Source organism: Stenella coeruleoalba, assembly GCF_951394435.1.
Source record: "Stenella coeruleoalba genome assembly, chromosome: 6".
Taxonomy (NCBI): Eukaryota; Metazoa; Chordata; class Mammalia; order Artiodactyla; family Delphinidae; genus Stenella; species Stenella coeruleoalba.
In genome coordinates this window covers 70,061,271-70,067,971 of record NC_137151.1, presented here as the reverse complement: position 1 = coordinate 70,067,971, position 6,701 = coordinate 70,061,271, and the positions used below count along the sequence as shown (strand labels likewise).

The window sequence follows — 6,701 nt, the reverse complement described above, 5'->3', positions numbered from 1 at the left end:
CAGGTCTGTTTGGTTGGCTGTGTGCATGAAAGGAAAATTCCCCCTTGATGCTTACTGCTTAGACGTACTCTTGGAGCCAAAAGAATGGATAGGTCCCAAATGAAGCCACCGTGGAAAAATGGAAAAACTTAGCTAACACAGTGGTGTAAACATGATAAGTTTATACCATCAATACACTCCTCTTAATTTACTTATCTGGATGATGACACTTATCTATTGTCTTTATTTTTCATATAACTACCACAAATTATTGATCATCTACTATGTACTACAAAGTGTGCTAAGGTCTTTGCAAATATGTTATTTGCAAATATTACATGTGTTATTAGGAACCTCTGTGACTTTACATGTGGTGAAATCAAAATTAGAAATTTACCTCAAGCCACTTATCTTGAATGGATCCAGAAGTCAAACTCAAGGCTGAGTAAATACATTTGAATGAGGAGACATAATATCATTGTCCACTTTTTCTTTGCCAGTTTTAAAAAATACTTATATTTCATAGAAGCAAGGACATTTCAATAAGCCAAAGCAAGGGAAGACCTGATCTTAGAAAAAAAGACAGACTCAAGCAAATACCTCGACCCTCCTCACTCCACTCCACAGTGTGGCACTGGATCTAGGGTGGTCAGGACCTGGGTAAAGACTTGAGCTAAGGACTTAGAGGCAGCCCAGGACATAGTCCAGGTGGGGCGGTAGCAGCCACTGTTGGTGCTCACTCAAAGCAGCACTCCAGAAGCAGCTCAAACTTCTGACAGCAACGTGGCTGTCCAGATTTTCCACAGCTGCCTCACTGCATGCCCCAGCCCAAGCTGAGCCAATGCTCTGGCCCCGCTCCAGTCCCACTCACTCCATGGCAGCACAGCACTAGATCTGGGGCAGCCAAGACCAGGGAAAAGATGCAACCATGGGCTGCATCGAGCAGAGCTGCAGACTTCTACACAGGCAACACACTGGTCCTCTATAACAGCACAAGCCCCACTTGCTTCAGCACTCCACTCCTTCGGGGCAAAGGTCCCAGTGCGGGAGAAGGAAAAATACACACTTAAACAGAACAGAGCCAATGCAAGCCTGACCCTCAGGGCTTCTGCTCCAGCAACTAGGGATCAGACCCCGCCCCTGATAGGACGATGACAGCCAGCGAGCAGAGAGGAAGTCCCACCTCAAACTGTGAGCCTCTAGCTCCTCCATCACCAGCCACACTGCCTACCAGGTGACAGCAACCAGCACAACCTGAGGAAAGACATGACTGGCATCCACATAACTTCCAGCCTTCCCACCAAAGGCACTGGGCACACGCGCTCTGCATAGGGAGGCTTCCACATGAGAACACCTCTTTAAGACCACAATAGGTAACGGTTTACCTAAATTCATAGACAGAGAAAGTTAAGTAAAATGAAAAGGAAAAGGAACTACCCTCAATTGAAAGAACAAGAGAAAACCCCTGAAAAAATAATGAAACAGAAATAAACAATTTACCAGATAAAAAATTCAAAACAGGGTGGCATTCTGGCACAGAGTGGGGCCGGCACAGCTAGTGGGAGGGGGGCATGGAGTGGGGCCCCTTCCCTCAGCCACGAGTCCCACCCCATCCCCCCCCCCCCGCCGGTGAGGCCCACCTGACCAAACTATCTCCTGTGGCACAAGCCCAGGGTGGCTCCAGGAGCCCCTCCAGCAGAACCCCACCATGGGCAGCCAGAGCTCCAAGGCTCCCCAGGGCAATGTAACCGCCAAGGAGGCAGCAGGCACTTCCCCCGCAAAGGTCAATGGACAGGAGAACGGCCACAAGAACGGCTGCGTGAAAAGCAGTGGAGACTTATCCCCCAAAGGTGAAGGGGAGTCGCCCCCTCCCCCATGAATGGAACAGAGGAGGCAGCTGGGGCCACTGGCATTGCCATCAAGCCAGCACCCCCTAGCCAGGGCACTGAGGCCAAGGGGGAGGAGACCCCCAAGAAGAAGAAGACATTCTCTTTCAAGAAGCCTTCCAAATTGAGTGGCCTGGCCTTCAGGAGAAATTGGAAGCCGGTGGGGGGGATGATCTGTCTGCCTCGCCACCCACAGAGGAAGGGCAGGAGCGGGGGGAGTTGGTGCCTGCAGCGAGGAAGGCACTGCCCAGGGAGGGAAGGTTGCCGCTACCCGAGAGCCAGGAGCCCCAGGCAAAAGGAGCAGAGGCTGGCGCTGCCTCCAAGGGAGGAGACACAGAAGAGGCAGGGCCCCAGGCACAGAGCGATCCACTCCTCGGGCCGGAGAGAGGCCCTACACCAGTGGGCAGGCAGAATGAGTAGCTGGGTGGGGGCAGATGGGTGATCTCTAAGCTGTCCTTGCTGTCCTTGTGGTCACTGCCTGGACCTGGTGCCCTGGTTGCCTTCCTGTGCCCAGAAGGGAAGGGGCTGTTGCCCCCTAGCCACGTTCCCTCTCCTCCTCTCCCTCTTGTGGATTCTCCCATCATCCATCTGGTCTTCCTCTTAAGGCAGTTGAAGATGGTCCCTTGCAGTTTCCTAAGTTAGGTTAGTGATGTGAAATGCTCCTGCCCCTGGCCCTACCTCCTTCCCTGTCCCCATCCATGCAGAAGGCAATTGCTGGTTTTCGTCCACAATTCTTTTCCAGGCAGGTTTTGTTTACTCCCCAAATCCTTGAGCCAGAGGTGGGGGTGCCTACACTCCCAAACCCTGAGTGTCCAGCCTTCCCCTGCTGAGTTTGTAATCTCTTGTGCTGTGCCTAGTGGCCCCTGGGCTAGGGAGGACACTGCCCCTGTCTGGGTTTTTATAAATGCCTTCCTCAAGTTCAAACCTCCAGCTTGTGAATCAACTGTCACTTTTTTGACTTGGTAAGCAAGTATTAAGCTTTGGGGTGGTGGGGAGGTCTGTAATGGGAAACAACTTCTCGTCTTTTTTTTTCCCCTCTCAGTGTTGTAAATTACTTTTAATGGCCAAACTCCAGCTGTGTACTTTTTTCTTCCTAACTGCTAAAACCATTTTCTTCCACCTGGTTTTACTGTAACATTTGGAAAAGGAATATATGTCGTCCCTTTACAAAAAAAAGTTCAAAACATTAGTAATAAAAATGCTAGTCGAATTAGGGAAGAGAATTGATCTAAACATAAATCATTTTAACAAGAAACTAGAAAATATAAAAGACCCAATCAAAAATAGATAATTCAATATATGAAATAAAAAAACACTCTAGAAGCTATGAATATCAGACTAAATGACACAGAAAAACACATAAGTGATTTGGAAGATAAAATAATGAAAATCACCCAATCAGAATAGCAGACAGAAAAACAAATGAAGGAGAAAAAAAATGAAAGTAACATATGAGATCTCTGGAATAATATTAAACCCACCAACATTCACACTATAGGGGTTCCAGAATAAGAGAGAGAAGGGTATAGAAAATGTATTTGAAGACATTATGGCTGAAAACTTCCTAAAACTAAAGAAGGAAACATATATCTAGTTACAGGAGGCACAGAGGGTCCCAAACAAGATGATACCAAATAGACCCAAGACATACCATGATTAAAATGGCAAAAATTAAAGATAAAGAGAATTCTAAAGGGAGCAAGAGAAAACCAAAGAGTCATGTACAAGGGAATTTCCATAAGGTTATCAGCTGATTTCTCTGCAGACACTTTGCAGGCCAGAAGGGAGTGGCATGATATATTCAAACTCCTGAAAGGGAAAAACCTGCAACCTAGCATACTCTACCCAGCAAGATTATCCTTTAGAATAGAAGGAGAGATAAAGAACTTCTCAGACAAGCAAAAACTAAAAGAATTCAGCAATACTAAACCTACCCTAAAAGAAAGCTTGAAGGATCTTCTCTAAATGGAAAAGAAGAATCTAGAGGAAAGGGTAAATCTCATTAGGAAAGGCAGATATATAGCAAGAATTGAAGATTACTTGAATAAGCCAGTATGTAGATTATAACACAAAAAATTGTAAAAGCAACTATAACTACAACAAAGTGTTAAAGGGATAAGCATGAAGATGACATTTAAAAAAACAAAATGTGGGGAAGGAGAGTAAAAAATGTAGATGTTTTAGAATGTGTTTGAACTTAAATGACCATAAGTTTAAATCAAGTAGATATAATTATGGGTCAACATATATGAACCCCATGGTAACCACAAATGAAAAATCTACAATGGATACACAAAAAAACAAAAAGAAAGGAACAGAAGCATACTACTAAAGAAATTTATCAAACCACAAGGGAAAAAACAAAAAGAAGAAGAAATGAACAGAAAAGGACTACAAAAACAAGTGGAAAACAAAAAATAAAATGGCAATAAGTACATTCCTATCAACAATTACTTTAAATATCAACAGACTAAATGCTCCAATCAAAAGACATATGGTGGGCTTCCCTGGTGGCACAGTGGTTGAGAGTCCACCTGCCGATGCAGGGGACACGAGTTCGTGCCCCGGTCTGGGCAGATCCCACATGCCGCAGAGCGGCTAGGCCCGTGAGCCATGGCCACTGAGCCTGTGCATCCAGAGCCTGTGCTCCGCAATGGGAGAGGCCACAACAGTGTGAGGCCTGCGTACCGCAAAAAAAAAAAAAAAAAAGACATATGGTGGCTGACTAGATTAAAAAAAAAAAAGACCCTTCAACATGTTGCCTACAAGAGACTTACTTCAGGGCTAAAGACACACATAGACTGAAAGTGAGGGGATGGAAAAAGATATTTCACATGAATGGAAATGACAAGAAAGCAGGGGTAGCAATACTCATATCAGACAAAATAGACTTTAAAACAAAGGCTATAACAAAAGACAAAGAAGAGCATTATATAATGATAAAGGGATCAATACAAGAAGAGGACATTACACTTCTTAACATATATGCACCCAATATAGGAGCACCTAAAGCAAATATTAACAGACATAAAGGGAGAAACTGGCAATAATACAATAATAGTAGGGGACTTTAACACTCCACTTAGATCAATGGGCAGGTCATCCAGACAGAACATCAATAAGGCAACAGCGCTTAAATGACACAACAGACCAGTTGGCAGGGAAATCAGCTCGGTGCTTTGTGACCACCTAGAGGGGTGGGATAGGGAGGGTGGGAGGGAGGGAGACGCAAGAGGGAAGAGATATGGGGATAGATGTATATGTGTGACTGTATCACTTTGTTATAAAGCAGAAACTAACACACCACTGTAAAGCAATTACACTCCAATAAAGATGTTAAAAAAAAAATGGAGGGGTACTTAAGCAAAATAAAAACCATTCGACAAAAAAAAAAAAAAAAAAAAATAGACCAGTTGGATTGAATAGATTTATCTACAAGACATTTCATCCCCAAACAGCAGAACACACGATCTTTTCAACTGCACATGCAATGTTCTCCAAGATAGACCACATACTATCCTGAAGAACATACTGGGATACTAGGGCACGAAACAAGCCTCAACAAATTTAAGAGGATAGAAATTATATCAAGCATTTTTTCTGACTATAATGGTATGAAACTAGAAATCAACTACATAAAGAAAAATGGAAAAAGAACAAACATGTGGGGACTAAACTACATGCTACTAAAAAAACAATGGGTCAATGAAATCAAAGAGGAAATCAGAAAATACCCCAAGACAAATGAAAATGGAAACACAGCTTTCCAAAATCTATGGGATGCAGCAAAAGCAGTTCTAAGAGGAAAGTTTATAGCAATACAGGCCTTCCTAAATAAACAAGAAAAATCTCAAATAATCAACCTAAACTACCACCTAAAAGAATTAGAAAAATAAAAAACAAAGCCCAAAGTCAGCAAAAGGAAGGAAATAATAAAGATCAGAGAGGAAATAAATAAACAGAGATAGAAAACAACAGAAAATATCAGTGAAACCAAGAGCTGGGTTTTTGAAAAGATAAACAGAATTGAAAAACCTTTAGCCAGGCTCACCAGGAAGAAAAGAGGACTCAAACAGAATAAGAAGAGAAATTACAACTGATATTACAGAGATATAAAAAATCATAACAGAATACTACAAACAGTTACATGCCGACAAATGGGACAACCTAGAAGAAATGGACAAATTTCTAGAAACATATGGCTTGCCAAGACTGAATCAAGAGGAAACAGACAATTTGAAAATACTCATCACTAGAAGTGAAACTGAATTTGTAATTCAAAAACTCCCAGCAAACAAAATTCCAGGATGGGACAGCATCACAGATAATTCCACCAAAATATAAAGAAGAACTAATACATATCCTTCTCAAACTATTCCAAAAAAATTGAAGAGTATGGAACACACCCAAATTCATTCCATGAGGCCACTATTACCCTGATACCAAAACCAAACACACTACAAGAAAAGAAAATTACTGGCTAATATCTTTGATGAATATAGATGCAAAAATCCTCAACTAAATGTTAGCAAACTGAATCAAACAATACATAAAAAGGATCATACACCATGATCAAGTTAGATTTATTCCAGGGTCAATATTCCCAAATCAATCAACATGATATACCACAATAACAAAAGGAAGGATAAAAATCACATGATCATCTCAATAGACAAGAAAAAGCATTTGATAAAACCCAACATCCATTCATGAGAAAAACTCTCATCAAAGTGGGTATAACAGAAGCATATCTCAAAATAATAAAGGCTATTTATAACAAAGCCACAACCAACATCATACATAATGATGAAAACTAAACTTCCCACTAAACTCAGG

At 42.2% G+C, this 6,701-nt stretch overlaps 1 pseudogene across 1 annotated transcript; it reads left to right on the top strand.

Moving 5' to 3' along the window:
* Positions 1-358: 358 nt before the first annotated feature.
* Positions 359-4,655, top strand: LOC307187545 (MARCKS-related protein-like; annotated as a pseudogene). The gene has a single exon. The product of its transcript is annotated as an MARCKS-related protein-like (transcript).
* The last annotated feature ends 2,046 nt before the right edge of the window (positions 4,656-6,701 follow it).